Genomic DNA, 15849 nt, shown 5'->3' with positions numbered 1-15849 from the left:
GAATATCATAACTGGGATACCCTTACTGCTAGATGATGCCATCTTTATTATGGAGCCTGACCACTCATGAGGGGATCAGACCATGTGGTAAAATACACTTTGGGTCAGTGGTGGCTGGTGGCTAATCCATTCCGGGTTTTACTCCGAACTGAAGCACCTTGGATGGCTCCTTGAACATCTGGACTAAATCCCAGAGTGGATTCCACTGTCCCACAGAGCCACCAGTTGCCACTGCTTGGGGTGGTATTCAATACTAGTCATACTCAGAGGAGACCCATTGAAGGTAATAAACATGAATAACTTAGGTTCATTAATTTCAATGGGCCTACTCTAAGTAGGACTTAGTTAAATACAACCCTTTCTGTCCTGGTCCATTGTCAAGTTACTTTTTTGAACTACAACTCCCATCAGCCCAATCCAGTGGCCATGCTGGCTGGGGCTGATGGGAGTTGTAGTTCAAAAAAGTAACTTTTCCAAGCTCTGGTCTGGAGAACAGAAGAGCCCCTAAGAATACAGAAGTTATTAATTCTTAATTTAAGTAAATGCTGTCTTATTTCTTACTAGCAGTCTCGTACGCAGTGTTGCTCAGGCATTTAAAGAAACCAAGAAATCAGTGCAGTTTTGAAATCAGTGGTTAAAATCAGTGCAGTTTTGAAAGATTCAGTTTGCCATCTTGGTTCAAAATGATGTCCAATTGTATCCAAACATAGAAAAGAAATCTGCTCCTTGATCTCAAAATTTGAGATCATGCAAAATTTGGTTATGATATCTGAATGTCCAAAATGCACAGCAAACAAATTACTTTCCAAAATATACAGGATGCAGCAATGTCATATACAGAAGTGAGATTCAAATTATTTTTCTGTTTCAGTCAAAGCTAAATAAAAGAGATTGCAGTGGGATCAAGTGACTGAACATTTTACAAGCTGTTTGAAACAAAGTGCTAAAAGAAAGGAGGGGAGAAAACCCTTGGACAATTCTATTCCTATGTACCAGGTACTGTATCATAACATACAGCAGAAGAGCGTCATTGCTGTCTGAGAAATGTGTAGCACGTAAATTGCTGGGATGTTCGGCGTACGTTTAATGCTTCTGAAAATGCAGCTGATAAGACTTCAAAACAGGACAGATTTTCAGCTCGGATAGAAAAAATATTCCAGATATTCAGGAAATCAGGGGTACGAGCTAACTTGTTTAAAGTGAGATTTGATGGCCTCTGTTATCATGGCTGTTTCCTGAGAGACAGTTTATGGAAGGTGGTTTTATGATGCATTCCTGAAACACCTCCAGATTTCAAATATGCAGTATAAACCCCCTTATGAAAACTTTAGAACTAGCCCTTGATTTATAAATAGTTCCACACCTACTTTAGATGTAGGAGAGTGTCTGAGATCAGAGTGGCTACTTAAAGAAACAAATACACAGGTGAACACAGAAGGACTTGTTTAAGGACCCCTAACATCAAAAGTCAGGAGGCCACCTTGAAGATGAAAGCCTCATCTTCTGGTATGAGAAGGTAGAACATCCACTGAACTTTAACAAGAATATTCCCAAGAAAAGAAATGGTATTCCCATTGGCAATCTCTTACTTGGCTTTCTGCCATTTCCTTCCCACAGGTAGCCTTTTCAGAATTGGTGTGTCTAAGACAGTTCTTAATGTTCTGTAGCTGGACCAAGAAAATAAGGGCACTATGGGAAGAAAGCAGGTTTAATTCATTCTAGTGATGACTCCAGTGCAACCTTTTATTTTCTCCCATATATGTGAATGATTACCATTTATTCTTTGTGGAGAATTTTTTGTCCTGGTTGGAGATGCACTGAGGGCCAAACTGTCCTTCAAAATTTGCGCTCACTTGGCAGGGATTCTGTAGGGGTTGCAGTGTGCCCCTCCCCACAGCTTTACCCATCATTGTGACTGGCAGTCGGCTTGTGCTTCTCCAGTAAAGCTGTCTTACCTTTTTGTACTCATGTAACACATTCCTTTTCTTCACTAACCTCAGTCTCCTTGTCTGTTAATTTCAGGTTGTCCATCCCTGATCGCTACCTTCTCTTTTGTTAGTTCGGCTTAGTACAGGGATGGGGAATCTGTGGCCCTCCAGATGTTGGACTCTCATCATCTCCAGCAAGCATCAGGGATAGTGGGAATTGTAGCCCAACATCTGGAGGCCCACGTGTTCCCCATCCTGGGCTTACTGGCTATGAAGCAAACATAAAATCATAAGGTTTAGACCAGTGGTTCCCAAACTTTCCCCCCCATGGACCACTTGAAAATTGCTGAGGGTCTTGGTGGTGGTCCACTTAATGATTTTTCTGCCTGTTGTAGCAATTGTAATGCACTGTGCTAGATGCTGCATGATTTTTAATTGTATTTTTACAGACCCGCTTGAAGACCAGTTTGAGAACCCCTGATTTAGACTACTGCTAACATGCCAAAATGGCTTCTACGCGGTTTACAAGTATAAAATCAATTATAAAATGCATGCATAATTAAAATACACCATAAAACATTAAAACAGTGGTTTCCAACCTGGGGGCCGGGACCCCCAGGGGGGCTGCGAAGTAATCCAGAGGGGGCCGTGAACAGTAAAGAAATGAATTATTTATTAATTTTTTTAAAAAAAGTCTTCACTCCCTCTACACTGTCTGCTTTCCACTGCCGCTGCAGATGACACCTCCCCCTTGCTCCAAATGAGAGGGGAGGCCTTTGCTGAAGTGCCAGAGCGTCTTTCAGGTGCACTAAGGGCAGGCATCTGCCTATAAAATACATGGCAGATGCCAAAGGAGGCTGAGGGTGGAGCTACCAGGAAGAAGAGCGGATTACTATCACTGATTCCCATCTCCTTGCACTGCCGCTACTGGCAACGCCCTTACTTAGAATGAAAGGAGAGGGCTTTTTGTGAAGCAAAAAGAAGCAAGCCTGCAAAGAAAGGCTGCTTTCCCCCTTCCTTCCTTGCAGCCAGCCTGCCTCCCTGGGGGGAGGTGGTCACAATTTTTTTTCAGCTTATAAAGGGGGTCTGTGCTCATAAAGGTTGGGAACCACTGCATTAAAATATCTAATGTTTCCCTAAGGGGCTGAGGCCTCTGCCGCCATCTTGGCTCATGGCAGGGATGTGTGCACGCAGCAGAACAAGGTAGGTTAAGCAAAGGAATGGCGGAGCTCCAAAGCTCTCACTGTGCAATCCACAGCAGTGATCCTGCCTCGGATCACGGAAGGGGAGCAGAGGGGCCCCTCAGGGGCCCCTGTAGCCCCAGTGGCCCTCGGCCAGTGCCCCACCTGGCCGCCCTTTTGAACCGGCCCTGGCTGTGCTCATAGTAAAAGCTGTACAATATTATGAAAATCATGAGCTCTAGGGTCATAGACCAAGGCCATACTACCCTGAACATGCCTGATCTTGTCTGATCTCTAAAGCTAAGCAGGGTCAGGCCTGGTTAGTACTTGGATGGGAGACCGCCTGGGAATATCAGGTGCCATAGGCTTAGAGGAAGGCAATGGTAAACCATGTCTGAATACCACTTACCATGAAAACCCTATGAATACATCCAAAGAAAAAAAAGATTCATAGGGTCGCCATAAGTCGTAATCGACTTTAAGGCATATAATAACAACAAAGGGTCATAGAATAATAGAATAGTAGAGATGGAAGGGGCCAATAAGGCCATCGAGTCCAGCCCCTTGCTTAATGCAGGAATTAACTTAAAGCATACCTGACAGGTGGCTGTCCAGCTGCCTCTTGAATGCCTCCAGTGTCGGAGAGTCCACCACCTCCCTACGTCATTGGTTCCATTGTCATACCTCTCTAACAGTTAGGAAGTTTTTCATGATGTTCAGCTGAAATTTGGCTTTCTGTAACTTGAGCCTGTGTCCTGCACTCTAGGATGATCAAGAAGAGATCCTGGCCCTCCTCTGTGTGACAACATTTCAAGTACTTGAAGAGTGCTATCACATCTTCCCCCAGTCTTCTCTTCTCAATGATAAACATGCCCAGTTCTTTCAGTCTCTCCTTATAGGGCTTTGTTTCCAGTCCCCTAATCATCCTTGTTGCCCTCCTCTGAACCAGTTTGTCTGCATCTTTCTTAAAGTGCTGTGCCCAGAACTGGATGCAATTCTCAAGATGAGGCCTAATCAGTGCCGAACAGAGGGGAACTAGTACTTCACGTGATTTAAAAACTATACTTCTGTGAATGCATCCTTTGTATGTAACTGCTCTCAATGCCTAGCAATGTTTTTCAGACAAGAGAAAGCCATGTGATGTTTGTCTAGGGCAGGGGTAGCCAACTTGGTGCTCTCAAAAGTTGTTGGACAGCAACTCATTCTTGATTGTCGACCATGTTGGCCGGGGCTGATGGAAGTTGGGAGTCCAGCAATGTCTGGCAGGCACCACGTTGTCTACCCTAGGGCAGGGATGGGGAACCTTTTTCAGCCCAAGGGCTGCATTCCCGTTTGGGCAACTTTCCGGAGTGAAGGGACAAGCAAGTGGTGGGTAGGGACAGAGGGAAAATCAATAAATATAGATTTTACCTCTGTATAGCAGGCCAGTTTTTCCCCACACTCCCACATCCCTCTCTATTCTCCATCCAGGCAAGAAAGTCACTATTAGTGTTGAAGGGCATTTGCCAGCCAAGCAAAAATACCCAAGGCAGACATGAAGTAAGGTTTATGAGAAGTGCAGCCTGCAGAAAGGAAGTGTGCCTGGGGAGGAGGTGTGGCCTGGGAAGAGAGAGAGGGAGACTTGGAGGGCGGTCTTTGGCCCAGGGTCTGAGGTTCTCCACCTGTGGTCTAGGGAAAGGATTGCCAAGAATCAGAGAAATGGGCAAGCGAAACACAACCAGAAAAAGAAAAGATGGATTTTTAAAGCAGTACAGAGATGAGAGGTTTAGTTTATTTATTTATTGCATTTGTATACCGCCCCATAGCTGAAGCTCTCTGGGCAGTTTACAACAATTAAAAACATTAAAAACAAATATACAAATTTAAAAACACATTTTTAAAAAGCCATTTAAAAACACATGCTAAAATCTAATTCTGGAAATGAGTTAGCAGAGAAGGAAACGGTATTAAATGCACAAGTGCAAAAAGGTTGAGCCTAACACTTAATGTTTCCTGTTAAACTCTTAGCTCTTTGATCATTTTGCTTGCATGTTTGTACATTTCCATTTGTGACAGAGACATTTATTGCTTTATTATTTGGGGCGATATTTTCTCACTTTACCAGTCAAGTTCTAGTGCTAATGAAGAGAAATAATTCTCCAGCAGGCCAAACTGTTTATACTTTGAGATGATTCATTTCTCTTCAAAGTGACTCAAAAGACAGCATTAACTAATGCTGCTTCATCATACTGCATGTCATAAATGGCCCTCCCTCATTAGTAATAGCAGTGTTACATTGTGTTGACAGTTCCTTTTAAAATTGATAAGACACAACCATAATGCAAAAGAAAAAAAATGCCCATATGGACAGATTTACTATAGTACATGTATAATGCAGGAATTCTGCTCTGGATCTCTCATACTTGTAGCACATAAGAAAGGTTTGTGGTTTTTAGGCTTACAGATAAAATTCAACAGATATTCTGCACTTGGTCATGCCAGCATTTTATTGTCTAGAAGGGGGTCCCTTTGCCCATATATATTAAAGTGTACACCTGCCTTCAATAAGCCTACATTAGGGCATGCAAGTGAACTGCATGCCAAATTTGCCTTGCAAAGTATGTATAAGAAAGCACAGACATATTGCTGTTAAAAAGAGGATTTTTTAAAAAAATGTTTTTTGTTTTAGGCAAGTCATAACTGATGAAATTTAGCTATGATGAAAGTATCTGAAAGGGGCAGTGAAACAATTAAAATGGCTTGTATTTTAAGGACTTAAAAAAATCAGTGAAAATCGGGGGAATCTCTTTAAAGTTAAACACATTTAAGCCCCATTGATTGCGATTGAGAAAATAACCCATGTGCTTCACTCTCCAAGTGAAATCAGTGGGATGTAAAAGTGCTTAGCTTTACCTGAATCCATATTGTCCCTAGATGTGTATAATAAATGGACTCAGGTGGTTGCGTGCCTATCTGTGCATAAGAGAAATTATGCCACTCTATCATCAGGTGGTGGTTTCTAGTACCAGAGCTTGGAAAAGTTACTTTTTTAAACTATAACTCCCATCAGCCCCAGCCAGCATGGCCACTGGATTGGGCTGATGGAAGTTGTAGTTCAAAAAAGTAACTTTTCCAAGCTCTGGTTTCTACATATTTGAAGAACCCCTCCTAGGCATGCTGAATCATATGTTTGCAAATTAAGTTTTTTTAAAAATTAAAGCCACACCTTAATGGTTTGACAAGGATCTGTGACTTACAGAACATTGATTGTGATTGTGCCTATAGAGATATGAGATATTAGAGTAATATCCCCTGTTATCCAGAAATGGAACTTCTGTCTTTGCTGCTACCTTTTTTTTTGGGGGGGGGATGCACTGCCGCCCAGTCACAGCATGTGTGCTGTATGAGGTTAAAGAAACCTTTGCTTGCACTATAAAATATTTGAGAAGGAAAAAAGGGGGAGAAAGACACTTTCCCCTTTTCCCACCATCCAGAATTTCCCATCTGCAGCTTTCTCACTATAAAATGTGCATGGTTTTTCAAGCAGCCACCTCCATATCACACTCCCTAGTACATTATAGCACCTTCCCCCCCTCCTAAAACTCCCTCTGCATTGAGAGGCCTACAGGGTTTCTATTCCAGGCTATTTGGAGCCCTGCACAAGAACACTCCATTTGGGGAATGGGGATACATACTGCATCATTTTGCTGCAGGTTCCACTTAAAGCTTAAACTATTTGGTTATCTGAATCCTGTGTAACATCCTAGGATCTCTGGGCAGGTCACAACGAAACCACTAAAACAACAAAGTTTCAGTTTAAAACAAATATTCCAGAGAAGATACAATCAAATAATCTGGAGGAGCACTGTTAGTTGCCTCTGTCCTGTGTTATAGAGGCCCCACAACCAGAAGTTGGGCATCTAGTGTCGCCGGTCCCATACTGTGGAATACTCTTCCAGCAGAAATTCAGCAGGCATCCTTGCTTTTGACTTTCAGGCATCTCTTGAAGACCTTTTTCTGCTGATGGCCTATGCAGCTGTTTGAAGCTTTTTAGACTGGCCAGTGATTTTAATTATTGTTTTGTACAGTTTTAAATGATGGTTTATTTTTTATCATTCTACAGTGCCCTGATATTTTATGAAATGGTTGTACAGAAATACGTTTATAAATTAATAAAAACAGCATATCAATCATATAAAAGGACAGTGGTGCTAATATGCTTTAAGTTGGATTCCTGCATCGAGCAGGGGATTGAACTCAATGGCCTTAGTGGCCCCCTTCCAACCCGACTATTCTATTATTCTATGAAGAATCCAAAGAGCAAAAAGCCAGTTTTTTGCCTAGCATCTGAATGATGGGTTATTTGTTTAAAATTGGAATAATTTGATTAAACATAGAGTCTAGATATTCTTTGCTATTAGCTCACTTTTATATTTTATACACAAGAGAAGGCTTGTTTGTGGCAAATTTCCAAAAGCAATTCCAGGATCAAGGTGGGGTTGGGGAGCCTTTTCTAGTGTCAATGTGTATAATTATCTGCCCTAAAGAAAATGGGAAGCCAGTGCAGATAGATATTAGAGCAGACTTTGCCAGCCTCCATATGTTTTGGACTACAACTCCCATCAGCCTCAGATACCATAACCATGCTGGATGGGGCTGATGGGAATTGTAGTCCAAAACATCTGGAGGGCACCGGGTTGGCAAAGGCTGTAGTAGAGCAGTTTTGTAATCTGTTTATGTTTCAAACCTGTGAGGAGATGAACTGTCACATTCTGCACCAACTGAATCTTCTAGATAGCCATCTAGAGCAGCCTCATGTAAGGAAAAAATAGAATCTAATCTAACTTTATTGAAATCTATAGAGTTTTTTTAAAAAACTGTGAAGATAGGTCAGTGAGCCCAGGATTTGGAGTGTTAAACAGCTGTTGAAAGGGGGCTTTTTAAAAAATCCGCTAGGCTGACATGAACCCATGTGTGACTCTAAGCATTTCTTTGGCTTCTGGCCTAGATTTCCAGTGGAGATACTGACACTTAATTTCTTTTTTGGATGAAGCCTTCATATTTGGGCTATGAATTTTGGATAACTAAAGTTGATATAATAAAGGCTCCACCCTCCTCTCTTTGTCTGTAGCCTAAGTCTGCTAGAAACTGTTTATGAGCAGAAACCATTGATGATAATCTAATAAAGCCGTATTATGGTCCACGTGGGTAGTGCACATGCTCATTGTAAGAACATGTTCTTTACATGTAGAAGGCCCCACGTCCAATCACTGTTATTATCCTGGTTCCCACCAACAGACTCAGATGTAGGACTCTCAGGTTGATTGTTACCAGGGACTTTAATCCACAAGGTAGCACATGATGTCAACTTAGGTCAAGATCAGAGCATGGAAAAGTTACTTTTTTGAACTACAACTCCCATCAGCATGGCCACTGGATTGGGGTGATGGGAGTTGTAGTTCAAAAAAGTGACTTTTTCAAGCTCTGGTCAAGATACAGCTTGCAAAATATAGCATCACTACAAGGCGCGGCTTAGCATGGCTACTCAAGTGAAGACATTGCTGCAACATTTTACAGGCCCCCGAATCCCCTTGATAAAGGATGGAGAAGGCACGGCTACTTTTGTTGAGCTTTACTCTCAGTTCCAGACTGGGCAAGCAACCAGGCATTTCTACAGGTGGGTTGGCTAACAGGCTCAGTCTGTTGTTCATGCCTGTGCCACCAACGGTGCATCCGTGGCGATGGGAGCAGGGAAGTCTCTGCTAGTTCCCCCTCCAACTCTACCTCTGGCACCCTCTCCTGAACCCTCTGCAGGAGGTGAGCCTGGCTGTGGATCGGCCACCGTGGGCGGTACACTGAGTGAGGCCAGTGACTTGGTCTCATCACCAATGCTGGCTTCTGCCTCAGGGGTGGGGTTATCTTTTCGACCCTTCCCTGTCTCTTGAGGCTCAGGTAGCCTCAGTGGCACAGAATGCTTTCTACCATCTCCGATTGGTAGCCCAGCTACGTCCCTATCTGGACAGTGATGACCTCGCCTCAGTCGTTCATGCTCTGGTAACTTCTAGATTGGACTACTGCAATGCGCTCTACGTTGGGCTGCCCTTGAAGATAGTTCGGAAACTACAGTTAGTCCAGAATGCAGCGGCCAGATTGTTGACGCGGACCAGAAGGTCCGCTCATATAACACCTGTTTTGGCCCGTCTGCACTGGCTTCCTATTTGTTTCCGGGCTAAATTCAAAGTGCTGGTTTTGACCTATAAAGCCTTACACGGCATGGGACCGCAATACCTGGTGGAGCGTCTCTCCCAATATGAAACTACCCGTACACTGCGCTCAACATCTAAGGCCCTCCTCCGAGTACCATCCTATCAAGAAGCTCGGAGGATGGTGACTAGAAATAGGGCCTTTTCAGTTGTGGCTCCCGAACTGTGGAATGGTCTCCCCGATGAGGTGCGCCTGGCGCTGACGCTGCTATCATTTCGGCGCCAGGTGAAAACCTTTTTATACTCCCAGGCATTTTAAAGTGTATTTTTACAGTATTTTATTACTATGTTGTATTCTGGATGTTGTTTGGTTCTCGTATTGTTTGTGTGTTTTTGTTTTTTGAGTTATTATATTTATTGTATTTATATATTGTGCCTGCTTTTACCTTTTATGTACACCGCCCAGAGAGCCTTCGGGCTTAGGGCGGTATATAAATTAAATTAAATAAATAAATAAAATAAATAAATGGGCAGACTACTGGGCTTCTCCCCAACATCCCATCCACTGTGCCTAGATCACTGGGCCCCCTCCCCTGGATCCCAAGCCTCCTCCTCCTCCTCAGAACAGTCCTGCCAAGAGTTCTCCATGGAGCTCATGACAGTTATCTCTACTTGAAGAAAAGCATGAGGTAGCCTGGGTTGGGAAAGACCTCTACTAGAAACCCTGGAGAACTTCTGGTGGTCAGAGGAGACAGTATGCTTCTGATCCAAGGTAGTGTGCTTCTGAATACCAGTCGCTGGAAACTGGAGGAAGGGAGGGTACTCTTGCACTCAGGCCCTGCTTACAGTCTTCCCTTGGGCATCTGGGTGGCCATTGTGTGAACAGGATGCTGGACTAGATGGGCCACTGGCCTGATTCAGCAGGCTTTTCTTATGTTCTTATGTGCTGGATGGATAAAAAGAGTTGCACCGTTGGAGCCCCTCTGTTGACAAAAGGCACTGATACAGCAGAGGCTTCTATCAGCGGAATAGAGAGGGAGGTGATTCCCACCAATTCCCCCTTCCTCTTGCAGTCCCACATTGTTCTGAAGGGTCTCCCAATCATCTAGATTTGGGGGAGTCCAGGAGAGAGGGAGAGTTGGCCAAAAAAGGAAAAACCTCTCATCTGGATCAAAGTGTCTTCCATCAGTGGAGAGACACCACTAGATACAACTGGTACTCCGATACAGCCCATACAACCTATTTAGTTGCCTAAACTCATCTGATATAATCCAATAGGGCAACTAAATAAGGCAGTTTCACACGGTATGTACCATTGTTGCTTATTGGTGCAGTTTGAATTCTATTTGAATAAAAAGAGGATATTAGGCTTTCTCTGTTTACTTTGCCCTAATTGTAAAATTATATTGGAAACAGGGTAGGGTTTACATTAGTTATGCAACTCTGATTTGATATTGCTTAAGTGAAGGTTGTGATGACCTGCAGAAAGAACCTGAGTGACTCCGATTACTCAGATGACCCCTTGGGTAGCAAATGAGGGCACATGTCGAAAACCTTCCAAATTGCTAGTTTCACTTACTATCTGGCACCATGTGGGTACTGTGGGCAGCCTGACACATTTTCTTGCAGGCATACAAGCCCATTTGTATTGATGGCTCTAACTAATTTTAGCTTGCAAAAACAAACAGCTGTGGTTTCATTCGAAAATTGCACTTGCTCTAGGTCTTGAGTGACTTCTTAGAACCATTTAAGTAATCTTTCAACCACTTCTCCCTCTCACCCTGCAAGTTGCAAAAAAATGGATTGGGGTGTTATGATCTATCTTAAAGGGGGTGGGGAAGTAATTTTCACATATATGAAATTTCAAGACTAAACGTGAATATAAAAGTAAATTAGTCCTTAGCTCAAAAGTGATTCACTTTATGATTCCCGTAAACTCTTATTGTAGCAATAATATTCCATGTCTGTGTTTATACTACAGAACAGTAATATGCTGTAATGTATCAAGTGAGTTTTCAGGTTCTCTTTGAGAGGTAACTAAATGCATGTCTGGAAGCCTGGATGGGAAAAGGCTGCTTGGAGAGAAGTAGCATACGAAGGAAGGGTTAAGTCCCTCTCCTTTGTAGCTTCTCAGCTGCAAATCACCCCCTCCCAAACATGCTTGGCCTAGGAGGAACAATTATTGATGCCTTATTGCATGCATTTGCATGTATTATATAGCTTGTGAGGAGTGTGCTTAAATTCAGGTTTAGAGACAAATTCATGGAGGATAAGGCTGTCAGTGGTTACTAGCCATGATGGCTATGTTCTGCCTCCACTGTTGGGGGCAGTGTGCCTTTGGATACCAGTTGCTGGGAATCACAAATGTAGAGAGCACTGTTGCAACCCAGGTCCTGCTCATAGACGTCTCCTAGCCATCTGGTGGGCTTCTGTGAGAACAAGATACTGGACTTTGATGGGCCTTTGGCCTGATCTAGTAGGGCTCATCTTTATGTTCTTACAATTAATATTTCCACTTGGGCTTTTTTGAATAGGGTACGGAATTTTTGTGGCTGTTTTCATCACACAGGTTTGTTTAACATTTGAGTATGCTAATTATATTTATTTATAGGAATCTAGAATAATTACTATAATTTAAATAGAAATGTATTAGATCTCACCATAGTGGTGAAGACTGACCAGGTGATTTGTCTGCCTGCTTAGTTTGCTGTTCAGGTGCTAACTTCAAGGTTCTTGCTCTCTCTTCTAATGGATCATTATCTTTAAACTGGTTGAAACAGCCCTTCAGCTAGAGGACATCTTCAAACAGAGGGCCATACTTTGACAGCTCTTCAGTCAGAGGACTAGGTGACATGTCCACCCTAGTTGCAAATATGGGTCCTGATCTGATGATCTCTTGTGAGCATGCAGAGTTGGCTGGGGCCTGTTGGAACTGGTGGGGCAGAAAGCAGAGAGACAAAAGTAGGTGGAGCCAGAGCCAATGACAGGCAAAGCCGCTCTCTGACTGGTTGTACATAAGAAGGTAGGCAGGCTGGGGTTGGCTGAGGGCAGACTGAGGTTAGTGGGGCAGAGCCCTGTTGGCCCTAATATACCAGCCTCCACTGTGAGCATGGGAGTCCAGAAGACTCTCCACAGTCTTCTGAGAGGGATTTCCCATTTAGTTTAAGGGAATGCAGGTGAGACTTTGGAAGGGTGATGACCTAAATTCATATGGTTTTACCTGTGTAAAATGTTCTCCCATCAGTGGCAACACTTCACCTCCTTTACCGCACAGCAGGACTTCCTTGACCCCAGAAGATGTGAGATGGAACAGAATAAGCTAGAATAAGCTGTGGGAAAGCAAAAACTATTTATATCATGTGATAACGGCTTAGATCCAATGATCAGCAACTCACCTACGAAGCTTTTATATAAGGTCTTCCAGTGTAGAGGCCTTTCAAATTCATAAGAGCATGTGCCTTATATTTAGGTCTCAGTGTCTCAAACACAGAAAATGCCTGATCGACTATGACAGTGCTAGCTGATCGTAAATTCAGGGATGACCTCAATTGTTTTGCAGACTACTTCTGGAACACATACATAATACATAAATGCTTGGCTTTTTTTTATTTGTAAAAAAAACTACTTGTTTTTTCTCCATCTATCGCACTGAATCAGCACTATAAATATAACCGTGAGCAAACAAAATGTTTTATTTGCGTAAGCCTTGGCTGAAGCAGCAAGTTGCTTTGCTTTAAGAATTTACTGCTGTATGTACTTATATGTTACATTGCCTTGTTTAGATAACCTCAGGCAAAAATACATACTTCTGAACTTGCTGTCTGATTTCCCTGAGCAGAGGCTGTAGGTAAAGAGAGATTGGATGGCTTTGTAAATGAGCAAAGGTGTGCCGAGTTGGTGCCTCCACACTTCTACCCCACTTTGACCTGCTTAATATAATGTTCACTGGTTGATGTTAACCCCCCCCGACCATTTGTAGCTGCCTGAAGAAATTCCAAACACCGAGAGTTATATTTCACTAAGGCCTGCTCAGATTAGACCCATTGAAATTCATGAACCTAACTTAGTCATGTCTAGTTAACTGGGTCTGCAGTTATGCAGGCTTATCCCACAACCCAAAGTGGGGTAGAAGAGGGGAGTCGCCAACCTAGGACACCTTTGCTCATTTACAAAGCCATCTGAGAAGGACTAGCACTGAATACCATCCTTATTGTTTTGCGGTCTGTTCACTTTGGCAGAATTATCTGTGGCATGCACCCATTTGTCAACGCTGGTGGGTGGGAGAATGGGCACAGTATGTTCTAAGTTGTTCTAACCCTTCCCTGGGATTCTGAGGTACACAGTGAAGGAGCTGGCTTCAGTTTTTCTAGCCTGTTGCAACCAGCCAGCCCTGCAGTCCACCTCCATCTGAGACTCCTTCATATTCACACATTTCTCTAGTGTTACCTAGATGCCCAGTTGCAGTGGCGCCCTGAGCAATCCCTTTGGGCCTTTGTCCTACAGGTGGCTGTGCAAAGCAGGAGATTTTGGCAGGTGTGACGGAGGAGGCATTTGCTAGCTACCCTGTTTAATAGGAGTCAAAATCACCCTCACTGACAGGAAGGAGCAAGAACTCCAGGTCTATGCTAAAGCCTATCTCTGCACCTGACTTTACACACAACCAGCACAGGCACACACTTGCATTTGGCTGTTCATTAGCCCTGGTGAAAACAAATGTATCTTTTTTCAATTAGCACTGTCTCCACCAGTAAACTAATCAGCAGTTGTTTGCATCTCTTAAGGTTAGGATCCTCAGAGTACCCGCTTAGCATTCTGTGGTTTTGCACTAGGAACTCAAATTTAAGTACACTCTGGATTTAGGATTGCATTCAGATTTGCATGCAATACTCACCTCTTCTCCCTAAGCCTGCCTGTTAGCACCGGAAGGAGGGCAGGATAAACCTGACCTCTGGTCAATTAGCACTCCCACTTTTTGTGTTTGGGCTTTTATCACCTTGCGTAAGGTTAATTGAATTGATGTATATGCATGTCTAATCAGCAAGGAGCCAGGAATCCTTTTTTGTATATCTGGCATTATTTGTTATATTATTTTGTGCATTATTATTGCTGGGCTTTGTCCTTCAAGCTGCAAATTATAAATTGTCCTCTGCTTGTCCTATTCCTTTGGGACCAAAGCATTTTGCAAAGAGGCAAGGTATGCATCACCTTGGTGGGTTAGAGGAATGTTTGGACTGGTTGACTACAGTTTGCAAGAAAGAGCTGCAATTTCCTCTTTGGACTCAAAGGGACTATTCCATTGGTCATGTATTAAACCAATAATATATGCATTTAGCTTTTCTGGGGCAATTGCTGTGTTGCTTTGTATAATTATGGTTCCAACCAAAGAAAATCTGTTCCCCTTTAGCTACTTGCAGGTTGCACCTAAGTCCTATAGGACCTCCGCAGGACCCTCACAAGTAGAGGTTAGATTTTTCCTTCTGGTTATTATTATTATTTTTTCCTATTTGGGGTGGGTATTTATTTTATTTATTGTTTACTGAAGACATTACAACTTAATCATTTGCATTTCTCAGTGATGTACATAAAACCAAGTCATATATAAAATAAAACAATAAAACAGTAGAAACTTCATAAAAGACTATCTTAAAGTGCCTGCTGGAACAAAAAAGTCTCAATAATGTTCAACAAGGATGTAACTTCTTTCAGGATGTAACTTTCTTCACGCTGCAAGCTGGCTTGAGCATAGATTACTATGGAAAGGCGGCATACAAATAAAGCATGATGATGACAACATGCAGTGCCTCTGCCAAATATCATTCCTCCATGGTGACACATGGACATTCAGTGCACATTCAGGCACCCTGTTTTTCCAGAATGTGTAAACAAAGCCCTCTGTGCACTGGCATAATTTACATATGCTTAGGGTTCTTTTATAATGAATACCATAGATTTGGACAGAATCAGATCCTGCATCGCCGCCCCCATTGCACATGCTAATTAACATGTGAAAAGCTTCAGTTGCAAACCCAGGCTGGCATGTACTATGTGGAAAGGCTACATATTACTGCCATATAATATATCGAAAGACAATTTGTGTATGAACAGCTGGGAGAATCATGCCTTACCAGTGGCGACTGTTGGCTCTTTGACAGTGGGACAGTGGAATCAGCTCTGGTTTTTATTCTGAACATTCAAGGAACTGTCCAAGGTCCTGAAGGACCATGGACAGCTCCTTGAACGTTCAGACTAAACCCAGAGCAGAGTTCGCTGCCCCACTGACATGGAGCTACCAGCCACCACTGGGCCTTACATGCTGTTGATGAGTGGAGATCAGGAAGAAGGAGTGGAAAGAGAACAGCAAGAGAATGAAGGAAGACAATGGGGAGTGTGGATGCTGAGAGACCTGTGGAGTGGGCACAGAGGGAAATAGATGATGGCCGAAAGTGAGGGAGTACAGTGCCAAATGGGCAGCACCAAGTGATGACACCACCAAGAGGGCCTCCCCACACCTAAGGTGGTTGACGCTGGGGGAAGCGCTCTTTTAGGTATTGAAATTAC

General features: G+C 43.1%; 1 pseudogene; it reads left to right on the top strand.

Moving 5' to 3' along the window:
- Positions 1–3358: 3358 nt before the first annotated feature.
- On the top strand, positions 3359–3477 carry LOC133386283 (5S ribosomal RNA; annotated as a pseudogene).
- The last annotated feature ends 12372 nt before the right edge of the window (positions 3478–15849 follow it).

Source organism: Rhineura floridana, chromosome 5 (assembly GCF_030035675.1).
Source record: "Rhineura floridana isolate rRhiFlo1 chromosome 5, rRhiFlo1.hap2, whole genome shotgun sequence".
Lineage (NCBI taxonomy): Eukaryota > Metazoa > Chordata > Lepidosauria > Squamata > Rhineuridae > Rhineura > Rhineura floridana.
The sequence above is the reverse complement of the archived record's forward strand: the minus strand, read 5'-3'. Positions and strand labels throughout refer to the sequence as shown.